This window comes from Amblyomma mixtum, chromosome 7 (assembly GCF_055824585.1).
Source record: "Amblyomma mixtum isolate Tamu chromosome 7, ASM5582458v1, whole genome shotgun sequence".
Taxonomy (NCBI): Eukaryota; Metazoa; Arthropoda; class Arachnida; order Ixodida; family Ixodidae; genus Amblyomma; species Amblyomma mixtum.
In genome coordinates, this window is record NC_143018.1 from 75,345,872 (window position 1) to 75,361,584 (window position 15,713).

Genomic DNA, 15,713 nt, shown 5'->3' on the forward strand with positions numbered 1-15,713 from the left:
AGCTTCCTGTTTGGCCTATGTACGCCTTACGCAAGGTAAAGGGATGGAGAATACATCCCCCTCCGCACAAGGCACAATAGGGTCTCAGTGCCTGGTTGTGCAGCTACTGTTCTTTTTCTTTTTGTTAACTTTATTGCACAGGATTGACAGGCGCATAGGGGCTGGAAAGATTACGTGTACCTCTGCTTTTCTACCAATTTTCGTCAGATTAAGCGATATCTAGTGCAGGTAGGGCAGAACGGCGACCCTTTTGTTCCGCTGTCGCGTATCATCCGGGGCTTTACTTTCATGCTTCATACCTATCAGGACTTTTTTTTGCTACAGGTGAAAGGCGGGATGGCGGGTACCGTGTTTGCGTCAGCCTCACCACTTGGTTCAAAAAGATGTCTTGCAACTTGTGTTCACAAGATTTTGTGAGTGCATACTTAAAAGTTGAATTCACGATGTTCCTCTTTACAAGCTTTGAGTGGGCTGAATCGTAGGGTAGGATAGGCTTATGGCCTCTTGGTTCAAATAACCAGCCCTCGCAGTCCTCCCCGATAAGCACCTTTAACTCTTGAAACCGAAGAGCATTTTGCTCTGGGAATTTATGGGTAACCTCAAGAGGTGCCATAGTATGAGAAAAAACCTGGAGGACTTGAATTGATTCTGTTTTAGATGCTTCAGTGTCACAATCTAAGAGAACCAAGAAGTCATCACCGTAACGGAAAATTTTGAGAACGCTTGAAGTCTCGAGCTTGTCTTTCAGGGATCTGTCATGCATAGCTAAGTAAAGGTCGCTCGAAATAGCGGCAATACATGAGCCTATACATATGCCTTGCTTCTGTATGAATCTCTAAGCGTTCCACAGAGTTACTGTTGATTTTAGGTAAGCGCACAGGAATGAAGCCGTCCGCAGACACGCCACACTCATTTTGGAAGGCCACCACACCGTGTCTGTTGATCGCGTCACGAACACACTTTATGAGGGCATCCTGAGGAATGGAATAAATCAGGTCCTTCATATCAATGGAGAAGCCATTGAACGACTTTGTTCTGTTCTAGTGCAGGAATCTGACAACTTCTTCGGTAACTTTTTCGGTAACTGAGTGGAACGGTTCGAGATTCGTACAGAAGCAAGGCATAAGTATAGGCCCATGCATTACCCCCCTTTTGAGCGACCTTTTGATGGCTATGCATGACAGATCCCTGAAGGACAAGCTCGAGTCTTCAAGCGTTCTCAAAATTTTCCGGTACATTGATGTCTTCTTGGTTCTCTTAGATTGTGACATTAAAGGGACACTGAGGAGAAATTGAAGTTGACTTGCATCGACAGAATACCAGCTCCTGATTACAAAAACGCCATTCATATTGACAACAAAGCTCTTGTAACGTAGAAAAGAGCAAGAACCAAAATACAGGTATCGCCGCCACAGGCCTAACTCGCAAGTACAAGCTTCATGACGTCATAGGACAAAACAGTGTTGCTAGAACCAATAGTTCTAGGAACACTAGGACACGAGAAACCACGACTCACTGAGGCGCAGCAAATGCATGCGCAAATGTTCTTGACGTCGCCAGATGGCGCCACGTACCCGACTGCTACGCGCGCTCCTGCAGCGCCGGGACCAATCAGCGCCTGCTCAAAGCGGTATGCGGGATCCCGGTATTCCGCTAACGGTAACAAGGTACACGGTATGCTAAAGGTGTCTATTTGCGAGAACTTCGTTGACGACTTCGAGAACGGGATCCATTGTAACGCTGGCAAAACGCCGGTGCAAACGTAAACGAAGCGACGGCCGCAATAGCCGATGGATGCCTTCAACGTGCGGCCGGCGGTAGCTTTCATTTCGGCTGCTGCTGGGCCGCACTGCTGGGCCGCACTGCTAGGTTTCAGAAATCACGGAGTCTGCGTTACGTCTTGTGCACGTCATGTTTCACGTCACTTAGTCCTGTGTCGTCATAGGAGAATCCCAAGTTTGAATCAGAGCGGCGGGAAAAACTTTTTCAACTTCGAATCCAAATTAGAAATAAAGGCATCTTTCGCTGCCGGCCAAGTGGCAACAAAGCCATGAAAGACCTAACTATCGGATTATGATATAAAAAAAATATTAATAGAGCTCTCCTCAGTGTCCCTTTAAAGCATTTAAAACAGAAGCAACCCAAGTCCTCCAGGTTTTTTCTTATTCAGTTAATCATTTCGGGGGGCGCCAGAGATTCTAGTAGCAGGCGCGCCAAGAAATGTAAATTTACGCTATGAAAGACCGACCAGCGCAGTGAACAACGGTTTTCGAGTGTTTTAGAGCGCAGCTCTTTGGCGTCCGTTCCTGGGTTTCGCGTCGGCGTCGGCCTCGTAACCAGCTCCGCCCCCCTTTCATCCCCCCAGCGCTATCGGCGTCAGCGGCATCAGTCAGTCGCTGCTATCTCTTCCCTCCTACCTTTATTGTGTTGTCCGCTTGCTGCGCGCGCTTCTGCCCCCATCGTTTGCCGCTGGGTGCAAACGCCGCCCCCCTCCCCCCTCTTCCTGCGAGTCTCCGGTTGTCAAAGCGCCGGCTCGAACTTAATTCCTTTCTTCGCTCGTCCTCCAATGCAACCCCTGTGCGGTGGCAATCAGAGAGCCAGATCGGTGGCGGCGGATCTGTATATGTGCACCGCCCGAGCCGAAATTGCGAATACGTGTGAAAAAAAAAAAAAATTGTGTGATAGCGCATACATGTGTTGCTCGATTTCTTTGCCTCAATCTATCGAAAAGGTGAAACAGCTTATTTGCTGCGCTCAAATTTCGCATTAGGAAGTAACGTAATCGTCGGTAATTTTTTCCATCAAAATGGTACGCAGTTAGGGCCCATCATGGCTCCAGCAGAATGATGCATGTTTGCTCCGTAGCGCTTTATCAAACGTATTATCCCAAGCAATGTCATGATCGCATAACGAATTATGCTCAACTTGCTTTTTTAAACCGCAGCTCTTCGCCCCCTTTCCCCCCGAAGGCGATTATCTAGTCAGGCGGCGTACCCGGGTTCAACCCTATCTCGGCGGCCCCTTTACGAAGCAGGCGACGCCTGTGTGCTGTGCGATATCAGTGAACGTTTAAGATCGCCATGTGGTCGAAATTATTAAGGCGAAAGACTTTTTAAGGCGAAAGCCTTTAATGTCTCATCGTTGTAAGCAGCAGTTGTCGACAGAAATGTCACGCTTTTCAATTGGTCGAAACGGCCGTGACGTCACAGTGCGCGAATTTCAAACGGGGCCAATTGTACTTTGGCTACCATGCAACCAATTAAAGGGACCGTATAGTGATGCTCCAACAAAGTTTGACTGAGTTTAGTTAATTGCTTACTTAACCAATTAGTCTAACCTTTCTAGCCAGACCAGATAAATAAATAAAACCCAGTAAGAAACTGGCCGAGCTTGGGAATCGAACCACGGTCTCCAGAGTGCGAGTCGAGCACGCTACCACTCCGCCATGCCAGCTCGATGGTTTGGAAAGAACGAAGGTGCGTCTAGTGAATACGATGTCTTCGTTCACTCCCATCTTCCTCCCTTCCCGTTACGGCGAGTTTTAGGTGTCCACCGAGATATGAGAGAGAGGTACATTTCCTTTCCTCGAAAACCAATTTACCGACGACCAAGGCGTATTTATCCGCGTTTCAGATTGGTCCAAGTTGTCGTGACGTCACCGCGCGCGAATTTTGACGGGTGTCCACCGAAATATGTGAGACAGTTAATGCGTAATTTCCTTTCCTCCAATACAATTTTCATTTTCTTGATTACGGCCCCTCTTTCTTCTTTCACTCACACTTCCTCCCTTCCTGTACGGTGCGGCTCAGATGTCCACCGAGATGACAGAGAATTACAACCCCATTTCCTTTCCTCAAAAAGCGTTGCGTTCAAAGGGCAACGCGTCGCGCCGAACGGGTGGTGGCGTTCCTTGGACTCCGTGGCAGCGCTACAGCACGCTGTCGCGTTTCACTCCTAAAGGCGAAGCTTAATCGTCAATAATTGGCAGTTAATTATTGCACCCACAAAATGTGAAGTGAACAATCGCGTAGCACAATGCAACACTCAGGCTTTCGCCTTTCACCACTTAAGCCGCTAAAGTTCCTCGTAATTTTTTTGGCTAAGTCGACGATTTCGTGTCCGCACAAAGTGAATTAAGGGACTTAAATGTGAATAAAATTAATAGTGAATTAAATGCGAATTATTATAAATAATAATGGTTTATTAGGGCTTAACGTCCGAAAGGGACTCAGGCTATGATGCACGCCGCATTGAAGGGCTCCGGAAATTTCGACCACGTGGGATTCTTTAACGTGCACTGACATCGCACAGTACACGGGCCTCTAGAATTTCGCCTCCATCGAAATTCGGACGCCGCGGCTGGGATCGAACCCGCGTCTTTCGGGTCAAAAGCCGACAGCCGTAACTACTGAGCTACCACGGTGGTGGTGGTGAAAACTTTTTAATAAACAACAGGAGAGTTTGCAGACCAAAAATGGCCCTTTACATAGGTGGAGTCCTTAGTCCGGGACCCCGCTGGACGAGGCCGCTACTCGCGCCCGTTGGACTAGAGCCCTTTGAGACTCCAGCCCCGAGCAGTTGAGCAGGGCTGCCTCCCATGCCTCTCGGGAAGGGGAAGGATTGGGGGGAAGGGAAGGATTCTTTTGACAGGCCCAAACCATGTGGAAGGTATCGGAAACTTCCCCACAGTGAGGGCAGCGCCCATCAATTTTGGGGTCGAAATGTTTCACTATTGCAGGACACAACAGAGTGTTGGTCTGCAAGCGCCTCAGAGTTCGCTCATCAGCTTTACTCAGGCCCTTAGCAGGGACCGGGAAAAGACGATGGCGTTCGCAATAGTGGTCTAGAATTTCTCTGAACCGCAGAAGCGGTTGCACAATCTCCGAGCCGGAAGAGCCTGGGTGAGGTGCCCGGTAGGTAAGCGATCGGGCAGCCGCGTCCGCAGCCTCATTACCTCTAACGCCCTGATGGCCTGGAGTCCAAACTATGCGTTTGGGCGAAGGGTCCGATTCCCTCACTGCGCGCTTTAATATACTCTAGGCTAAAGGTGAAATCTCGCCAGCCAGGTAGTATTGACAGGCTCGACGCGAATCTGTCACGATTACCTTTGAATTCAAGTCCGAGGCGGCAAGCGCAATGGCTACTTCCTCAGCCTGTGCTGAATTTCGAGCTCGAAAGGAGAGCCCGTTAACGCATTGATCCTGGTGAACTACTGCGGCCGTGTAGAATCCATTGGGCGACGGCCCTGCCACGTCAACGTAGTATACACCCTGTTTGGATCCGTGTTGGTGTTCGAGGGCCCGAGCGCGCGCCTCTCGTCTGCCTTCGTGTGTATGTGTGTCCATGTTGCGCGGGAGTGGAGGGACCCAGAGCTTGTGACGCCATAGCTCCGGAATCCGACACGTCTCCTCTGGAGTGCACTCGTGTTGGATGTGCAAGCGGTCTAGCAGGCGGCGCCCGGATGCCGTCTGCGAGAGTCGCGTATATTGGTTCACGAGGTGGGCCTCTCGTAACTCCTGGTAGGAGTTGATCGCCCCCAACGCCGACAACTTAGCATTGGAGGTGGCCACTGGGAGGCTCAGTGCTCGCTTTGTAGCCTTTCTAACGACGGTGTCGATTCGTATTTCTTGTTGTTTCGTAATGCGAAGGTAGGGAGCGGAGTAGAGGATCCTGCTGGTCACGAAGGCATGGGCGAGCCGAAGCGCGTCCCTGCCTCGCAACCCGCCGCGCTTGTTAGAAACGCGATGGATCATGCGTCCGACCTGTTCGCCTACGCGCTTGAGTTTGGCAATAGTGGATTCCGGGCTGAGCCTGTTATGGATGAACAGACCTAGTATGCGGAGCTCCCCGACCTCTTTGATGGGGCCTCCCGTCAGAGAGATTTGCAAACTCGTGTTGTCCTTAGGATCGGATCTGATGTGCAGAAGTTCCGATTTTGCGGGAGCACATTGGAGACCACAGCCGATAGCGTAGCTATCGGTTATGGTGGCGGCCCGCTGAAGGCGGTCCTCCATTTCCCCAAGGCTCCCTTCGGCAGTCCAAATTGTTATGTCGTCCGCGTATAGTGCGTGATGAATGCCTTCCACCCGGGCCAATTGGTGGGGAAGCTGCATCATGGCAATGTTGAAAAGAAGTGGCGACAAGACCGCCCCTTGGGGTGTACCCCGTGTACCCATCGTGTATGGTCCGAATTCGTCATCCTCAATCTTGAGGAAGGCCTGACGCTTCGAGGGAAAGTCTCTTACATATGTGAATGCCTTGCGCCCACAATCAGTGGTACTCAAGTTAGCCAAGATGCTGCTATGACGAACGCTGTCAAAGGCCCCCTTAAGATCAAGGGCAAGGATGGCCTTGTCGTTGTGGCGCATGGCAGTGGGTCGCATTATGTAGCGGTGTAACTAGAGGAGGACGTCCTGCGCAGACATATGCGGTCGGAACCCGAGCATAGTGTCTGCAAAGAGGATCTTGGTCTCTATGTGTGGAGAGAGGCGATCCCTAACCATCGTCTCCATAAGCTTGCCCACACAAGAGGTTAGTGAGATGGGCCTCAGGTTGTCGGTATTCACTGGCTTGCCTGGCTTAGGGATGAAAGTGACCAAGTAGGTCTTCCATTCGGGAGGGAGTGGACGCCCGTCCCAAATCTGGTTAATGTACCCTAGCAGGTGGAGGTAGGCCGAATCTGGGAGGTTGGCCAACAGATTGACTGTTATGCGATCCCGACCCGGAGCCGTACCTCGCCGCATTTTAGCTAAAGCCGCCTTAAGGCCGTGTAACTCAAAAGGGGCATCAATGTCGGGATTCGGCTTTCCCGCGTACTCGTACTCGGGCCCAACTGGGTCCTCTATGCGGCAGAGATATCTGTCGCACAGGGTGTCCGCGAGTTGAGCCGTCGTACCTTGGTACCGGTGCAAAGCCCGCCGGAGCTGTCTTTGCGTCTCCCCTCTCGTTTAAGTGGGGTCGATGAGACTACGAAAGAAGCGCCATGTTCCTCTCGAGCTCATCTGACGCGCTGCCGAATTACACTTCTCTATCCAGTTTGAATCGGTGAGCTGGGCAGCATACGCCGCAGCCTGCTCCGTGAGGTCGACAATGCGAGCCTTAAGTTTGCGATTCAGCTTTTGCTTCTTACACCGTTTGGTAAGACTCCGGCGAGCCTCCCACAAGTGCAGGAGGTGATTGTCCACTGCAGGGATCTCTTCAGTGGTCTGAAGTGTCGTGACGTGTTGTCTTTGTATTGTGTCTAATTGCTTTGCCCACTCCGCATATCCGCCGGAAAAGAGCACGGGAGGTATCTCTTTTGTTCGAAACTTATGCCAATCGGTCAATTTAGTGTGGCCCCACTTTTTGCGAGCCGCCTTCGCCAGGCGGGTCAATTAATTACGTAGTTAGGTGCCTTCACTGTGTTTAAGATGAAATATGTGGTTCCTTTGTCAGACGCGCCGTCACAATGGACATACAGGCAAAGAGGAGCAACTAGAGGCAAAGAGGAGTAATTAGAGGCGGGGAGGAGGCGTCAGTGCTTTCTCATTACTGCAATGTTTTTTGTGCAGTGCCCTGGGAAATTTTTCCTGGAGCCCTCCACTTCGGCACCTCATTCTTTCTACGCTCCCTCCTTTACGCTCTCATACAGCGTGGTTTGGTTATCCACCCAGATATGTGGAACAGCCGAGCGAAACGCCACCTGCCACGGCGAGAGCGGAGGAACGGAAATCCGGAAGTTGGCTGCCATGAGAAGAAGTTCCCGGAGGGTGGCTAGCAGCGTAACACGCCACCTTCCACGGGCGGCAGGTGGCGTGTGAAGAGCTGAGCTGAAACTTCGCATTGCCGAATATCGTAGTAGTCTTTCTGTTTTTGTGATTTTATTCATTTCGCTGTAACGGGGAATCACTTGTACACTTTCTACTGTGACCCCGCTTAAGCTAGCCGATTTATGCGCTGGCCATGAACAGTGGGCTCAAGCAAGTTTCAGAACTGTGCTCCATATCCAACCAATTGCGGAGTGGTGACACTATTTTCTTTGAATACATTCCTGAGGCATGGATTTAAAAATCTGTTCTTTATTTGAATGTTGAAATGCAAATGAGCAGCTTAGATACAAGTACAGACATCATAGGATGAATTCAACACACGTGTGTCGTGGCGAACTACTGTGGCAAATTTATTGCAACTTGCATATTGCCCGCCGCCCAACATTCTCATTTTCACTGTAAGCAAGTATTTGGAAGATAGCTCTGCCTTCCGACATTCCTTTCGGCTGCAGTTGCCATGAATCTTTTACATCAATTGGCGCACTGTTAGAAACCGGGCGTGTGATGAGTGGCGAAACCAGCCGTGGCATTTGCAGTTTATCATTGCGAACGCATTATATGGCTCGTCTAGAACGAAACGCGGTGTCAGCGTGGACCAGCGGCAGTGGTCACAAAACTTCCAGATGACGTCACTGTGGTGTACACAGAAAGCTAACAATTCTTCCAAAGATGCAGGAGAGTGCACCCAGGACATTCAGATTGCGGGGCGAGCATAAAACCCATGGGTCACAAAACCACTTCGCTTCTTGGCGAACATACGCGGGCGTAGAATATGCGTTTCTTCCCGACTGTATGGTAACGAACAGGTGTCCAATTACAGAGGAAGCGAAAATGATAAATATATAAAAATAAAATGAATACAAAAATGGATGCTTTTGAAATTCTAAGCAAGAAAGTAGTCTGGAGTGCCCTCCGCAATTTTTGCTTCGGATAAAAATCGAAGCACTGATGCTGTGTCCAGTTTTAAAATATCACTTATCAGCAAGACAATAAAGCAATACACACCAAGGAATAAAAAATAAAAGGTCCGAAATCTTGCATTTATCTCTCTCCATTAGGAACCGAGTCGTAGAGTACGGATCTCCGTCAGAATTCAAGAACAATACGTCTCACGTCAGGTCCAATCGAAGGAGCTTAGTTATCTGGTAAGGCGCATAGGACTGGACTCAAGCGGCAAGCGTATTCCTGACATTTGTGAGCCCATCTGAAGGTTTCAGTGCCCATGACCGGATACGTGCTCTCTGATGTCCTCTCTATTTGAAGTTGAGAATGAGCACAGGGTACGGCGATATACCTATGCACTAGCGTGCGTCAGCATATGGCGCTTTAAAGTCCCTTGCTGAGACGGTGCATAAGGGCATATGTCACACTTGAAGGGTCTTTCTCCAGTGTGATTTCGCTTGTGCAGATTTATATTTGAAGAATCTGCACATGTGAAAGGGCATATATCGCACTTGAACGGTTTTTCGCCAGTGTGCGTACGCTTATGTCGAGAGAGGTTGATAGACCTTGAAGCTACAAAAGGGCACATGTCGCAAAGGAAGGGTTTCTCGCCAGTATGCTTTCGCATGTGCAGGACTAGATTGTCAGAGCGAGCAGCTTTAAATGTGCACAGGTCGCACTTGAACGGTTTTATCCCAGTGTGCGTGCGCTTGTGACGAGCTAAACTTCCAGAGTCTGCAGTTGTAAAAGGGCAGACATCGCACTTGAAGGGTCTTTCCCCTGTGTGCGTATGCTGGTGCCGAAATAAGGTTGAAGATCGTGCAGTTGTAAAAGGGCACACATCGTACTTAAAGGGTCTTTCCCCATTGTGCCTTCGCTGGTGTCGAGTTAAAGCTGAAGAATATGCAGTTGTATATGGGCACATATCGCACTTTAACCGTTTTTTGCCAGTGTGTGTACTTTTGTCGTGAGTTAAGGCTTAAAAGTATCTTGTTGCGAGATTTTCCATATCGCACTCTGAGGGTTTCTCGCCGGAGTGCGTACTGCCATGTGGAGCGACACTTCTAGACTCTGCAGGTGTTAATTGACCCCGGTCGTGATTCAAGGGGTTTTCGCCAGTTTGCGTACTGTTTTGCGAAGCGACATTTCTGGAGTGTGCAGCTGTAGAAGGACGCGTGTCGTGATGGAAGGGGCTTTCGCCAGTGTGCGTACGATTGTGCCTAGTTAACGTTGTGGAGCCTTCAGTTGTAAAAGGGCACATAACACTCTCATACGGTCGTCCTCGTGAGTGGCAGCGCATATCTCTCTTACAATCGCACTTCGCACACACCGCTGGGTACTTGGAGCATTTAAATGGCTCTCCTCCTGTCTCAAGGTGCAAGGGCGTCGTAGCATCGGCGAAGTTCGCTGAAACGCATTCGCTGGATGGGCAGCTGAACAGATCTCCTTTCAATGCTGGTGGCTCCGGCTGAACTGAATTCGGTTCCATGAGCGAATGTGGCGCTAGTTGTCTTTGCTGGTCGTGTTCACCACCCTTCGACGATGGTCGTTGTCCGCCAATGAGCCCAGAACACAACCTCCGTCGTGGTAGTGAGGAGAGCACACCGCTTCTGAAATTAAAGTTAATAGAATGTGTGGGGTTAGAGCAAATCAGTTTTTTTTCGACATACTCACTCCGCAATATTTTCTTGCTTTGGATCAAGCATGCCACATTGTTGTTTGCATCTAAGAATACTTCTCGCAAAGATTGATGTTAAAATAACACGCAGGACGCGGACATTTTAAGGCAACTCACCACGCTAACGACATCTCAAGCATTAAGGAGTGGACACATTTAAGATTTCAGAATAGTGCTAATAGTGTACCAACTGGCGTATGCAGATGTACGGGGTTTCTTCAAGCGTGTTAAGGCAGCTCGGGTATCGCGCTTTATCATAGGGTTTATTTCATGTCGTTTTTTGTGTATGCGGCGGGGCAAAAGGTGGTGGTGGTTCGATTAGAGCGAGTGGGCGCAGAGATAGAGAGATGCAGAGAAAGGGAAAAGGCAGGGATGTTAAACAGAAAGGTTTCCAGTTGGCCACCTCGCACAGGGGAAGGGAATGACGGGATTAAAGAGGGAAGAGAGAAGGAACGGGAAACAGACACAATCTGTCAATCAAGGCAGTCTCCCTCAAAAAACAAAACAGTGCCGTGTAAGCCTTGATGGCAGTCGACTGTTGTGGCCACGAACTGAGCATCTTGGCCTCTGTGAAAGGGCGAGGATCAAGGCTGCGCAGAGCACAACGCAGCTTACGTCTTTCGTTCACAAAGACAGGGCACTCACACAGGAGATGACTGACGTCTCTGTACAGAAGCAGTTTACACAAGAAAGGCTGTCGGCCTTCGCGATACGGAAAGCATATTGTTATCTGAAGGCAGCACCCAGCCATAGACGCCACAGTAATGTTTCTTCACGACGCGCTTTATCACATGGAAGACGGAGGCGCAGTCCAGGGTCCAATGCCCTGAGACGAGGATTGCAGAACTTTCCCGTGTTCCACGCTCAAAATGTGAGCTCTAGCCTAAAAAACGAAGTCCACACGCTGCGTCAGGTCTAATTTGGTGCACAAGCTTTCACTTAAGATATACTGATGGTCAGGTGCTGCAGCAAAGCCGGAGTTATGAATATGCTTCAAATTTGCTTTTAACCCTTGTAAAAATTACCCATTCATTATCTACCCAATGCTTTTAACATTCAGCGTGTAAATTCTTGCTGTTCCGTAAAAAGTGCTCTGGCTAAAGATTGATTGAACAATGTCGGCGTGCTCCAGTGGAACTCTTTTTCAGCCCATCCTTGGCATCCTTAGTTGCAGATTGTCCTTGTAGAAATGCGCCCGCCGCCACTTCTCGGAACACATTATGCTGAACCTCCTACGGCTGTGACCTTCTAGCCTGGGGTCGGTCTAGCCTGGGTTCGGTCCTGTCAAAATCATGCTTTCAGAGCATGCAGTTTAGCTTTCATGAACAAATAACAAGGCTAGTGATCGCAGGGTTTCCCAGTGACGTCATAATAAGAAAGTGCGACATGTTGCTGAAAAAAGTATAACAATCGAGCGCAGTTTTCCGGGAGCAAGAGGGGGTTGGGTAGAGAAAAGCTGAAAAACCTGTTGTTATGCCATTTGTATATGTCCTATCACATAATTCGAAGAATGCAGCCAGAAGGTATGATGTTGGTGTGGTCTTCTCGGCACCAAATATGTTGTCGAAAATTTGAAGCTTGGTCGGGCGAAGCATGAATTTGCTTATGTTCCTTGTAAAGTGGGTGTGGTATACAGGATCGCGTTATGTTGTGACAGTGTATGTAGGTCAAACTGGAAGGTGTATCAGTGTTCGGTTACGGGAACACGAGAGATCACTAGAGATTGGTAGGTGGTCGATTCTGGTTACGCATTGTAAGGGGTGTAATGGCTGCATCCATTTCTATCACAGACAGTTGTTTTAGATTCCCATTCGGAAAAGATCAACCGGGAAATCATAGAGGCCTAACATATCATGAGATTAGAGGAAGAATGTGTCAGTGACCTTTTCATTGCATTAACAGATAATGAGGTTAGATTTCTTGAACAATGCATGCATAGGGAGTTGTCAGGACATGGTTTCTGGTTTTTGATGATTGTGCAGTTATAGTGCTGCTGGGCTGGGATATAATTGTGTTTTCATCAATAAACTTTAGTTTCGAGACAGCGCTCGTCCTGTTTGCTCTTCATCCTCATCTTTAGCGCTGTTTATCCATTATGTCACCCTACCAACCAGCCCAGATGTCTCTTCTTTCACCCATCCTTGGGTTGGTTTTACTTCCCGGGAAAATTCAACTTGGGCGGTGGAACTTTCTCTTCTGACATGGCCTCGCCTACCGGGCGTTTGATATGAATGGAGCGGCTGTTCTTTAGGTTAGCTCTGCGTGATGATGTCATAACAACTGCGACACAACGTATACGGCGATGGCGGCGGAAGAGGGGTGAAAGGTTATCTCCTTCTATGCAGCTCGATCCAGCTTCTCTCATTTTTGCGATAACTACTCAATTTCAGTAGCTTATCAACCATGGCTACCTTTGGACCTTGCATAGGTCAGAAAGAAATATAGCGACGGAATATCGACAACCTAGCACCGAGACCTATGCATGCATCTATAATATCCCCATTCCAACTTCAGACGTCCTATTACCCCGGTAAGCCTATTATTATCGCGATTGCCGTTTTCGCCTCTCCTTTCCTTCTTCGCGTACAAGATCGATCGATTAAGTTTCGGGCATTTTGAGTAGATTGATACTATACGCCAAGGAAATACGGTTACTGAACAAACATTACAGCCTGACTAGATACAATTCCATGTTCTCTTTTGAATTCAGGATACCCTCTCAAGGACCTTCAATTTGGGGGTACCACATGAGTGGTGAAGTACAAACTCATAATAGGAGTGTGCTTAGGCAAACATAAATGAAAAGGAAATGCACAGTGAATGTTAAACAGCAAGTATATTCTTAAAAAGAAGGGGAAAATAAATTTTCCGAAAATAAATCTGATTGTTGAGTAGAAGAGCGAAAAAAGGCTTAAAACGATAAATAGAAGTGCGGAAAGAAAATTTGAAAAGAGGGCAGAGCTAAACTTAGATATATAGATAGATATATAAGCAGATAGATAGATATATAAGATATATATAAGATTTATATATAAGATCTATATATATAAGATATATATATAGATATATATAGATAGATATATAATTAGATATATAAGCAGTTAAACAAAAAGTAAAAAGCAAATAGATCGAAATTAGCAGTTTCAGGGTAGGCTGCAAAAAATTTTCGAAATAGTTAAGAGAAGCTTTTCGCGGCGTCGTAATAGCTAAGTTGGCGGATGAGAAGGAACCGGCGCATCATGTTAACTATTAATGTTGTTCAGTAAATCGTAATATTTGCCTTCGTAACAATTACCGATACACACCTGATTGAAATTAAAGATCTTTAGCCGGCCCTTAGCAACAGCGATATTAGTTTTTGGAGTTTTTTTTAACTTGATTTCCCTCGCTTGCTCTGCTCTTTTGGGCCACTTATCACATGATTCGAAACCCGCGCCCATGCGGGAAGGCGCATTGCAACGCCAATCAAATCGCGACACCACTTGACGCACGTACAACGTGACGTTCTCTGCCTCGCCTGCGCTGGAGCAGCGAAGTGCAGAGGAGCGGGCAACACTGCGGAATGGGCGGGAGTGAAGCTATCACCTGGTACGCGCGTCATTTGATTGACGTCGCTTTGCGCTTTCCCGGAATCGCATGGTTTTTTTTAACTGCGCGATAAATGGCCTAAATTTGATGAGCGACAGCAACGACAGTAGTCACATTTGCGAAATTACAAAAACTGCCATGGCCATCACTAACGGGCTGCTATCAATCTTTGATTGGAGTCAGGTGGCTATCGGTCACAGTTCGGAAGTCATCTATAAGAAATGAGTAATCACTTTACTAGTTAGTATGATTCGCCTATTTTTTGACGTCCGCCAACACTTCTATCACTACCCCGAGAAGAACTTCCATGTACGTCAGAACCCTAATTTCAAAAGTTGATGGCCGGCTTCCTTGGGGGAGACGGTTCATTCCAGAAGAAGGTTCGCAATCAGGAGAAAGAGCGGTTAACCAGTGAATTCCCTGCTGGCTCTCGTAGACAATGGGAGAGTGACGTGGGAATAGGAAAAACAAGAGAAAAAGTTTAAATTTCTTGTATTTTGATGCCCATGATGCTGTAGATCCTGCAGAGTAAATAAACACCATTACGGTTCCGGGCTAGCCATACGCTGACTAACCAAATGCACTACGATTTCTCGAACTTTAGAAGTTTGTCGGTGCGGTATGTGCAGGTAGAATATACAGCAAAACGGACATTATGAACTCATTAGGCATGAATAAGTACACAGCTACCTAAAATTAACTAGGCACCCTTTTTTTTTACATTTAGGGGAAGACGTCACAACTCGAAATTGATTGGTTTGGTTTGGTTTCATGATGTCTAATGCGCAAAACGACTCAGGCTATGAGGGACGCCCTAGAGGAGGGCTCTTCGACCCCATGGGTTTATTTAACGTGCACAGATATAGTTTTATGACTCAATTTAAATGTGGCCGTCTTGGTCGGGATCAAACTAGCGTCTGTTGGGTGAGCGGCCGAGTGCCATAATCTCTGAACCACTTTTAACGAACCTGAGGGTAGCACGGATATCGTTCGTTGCATCTGAGGTTCGTAGTAAGCGGACTTTTCATTGTCAACCAGAGGTAAGAAATACGTTGAAACAAACGTTTGTTTCTCAGGAACTTTCAATATGCGCGCCTGCCTCTTAGAAGCAGACCGCATCTGACGCATTACAGGCTCTGCAGAGCGCGCATGCGTATGTTTCAGTCGAAGGCCACGAAGAAGCTCCTTTACGAGGGTGATGAATTTTTATGGCGCAAGGGCATCTGTGGACAAAAAGAGCCATGGCACAGGATTGTTTCTTCTATTGAAGGGGGGGGGTCAAAGACCCACTTCCTAAGCCTTTCACCGTAAAGAAGGCGAGCGCCAGGCACGGGAAAAATTCTACCGATTGTTTCGCCGGTGGGTACCCAGCGGCACAGGGGATCGAACCTCGCACCTCCCGGATGCTAGCCGGATGCTCAAACGTCTTGGCCACCGCTGCGATCCCAAATAAGCTGCTTTATGAACACGATTTAACTAATCGTGGTTGAAGCGTTCATGGCAACCGGTGCAGCTCGGCATCCTCGTCAGCCGATTCTTGGTTGTCGGGGAGTGCTCATGCTTCGCAAACAATGGCTTCGACCGCGTCTCGCTTTGCAATAACGCTGTTAGGATCACCACCTCTCAAAGACATGCACGGCGATGTCATGCCCTGCGCTCTGAGCATCAACAACGCGTTGTTACAATTCCGCATAAGT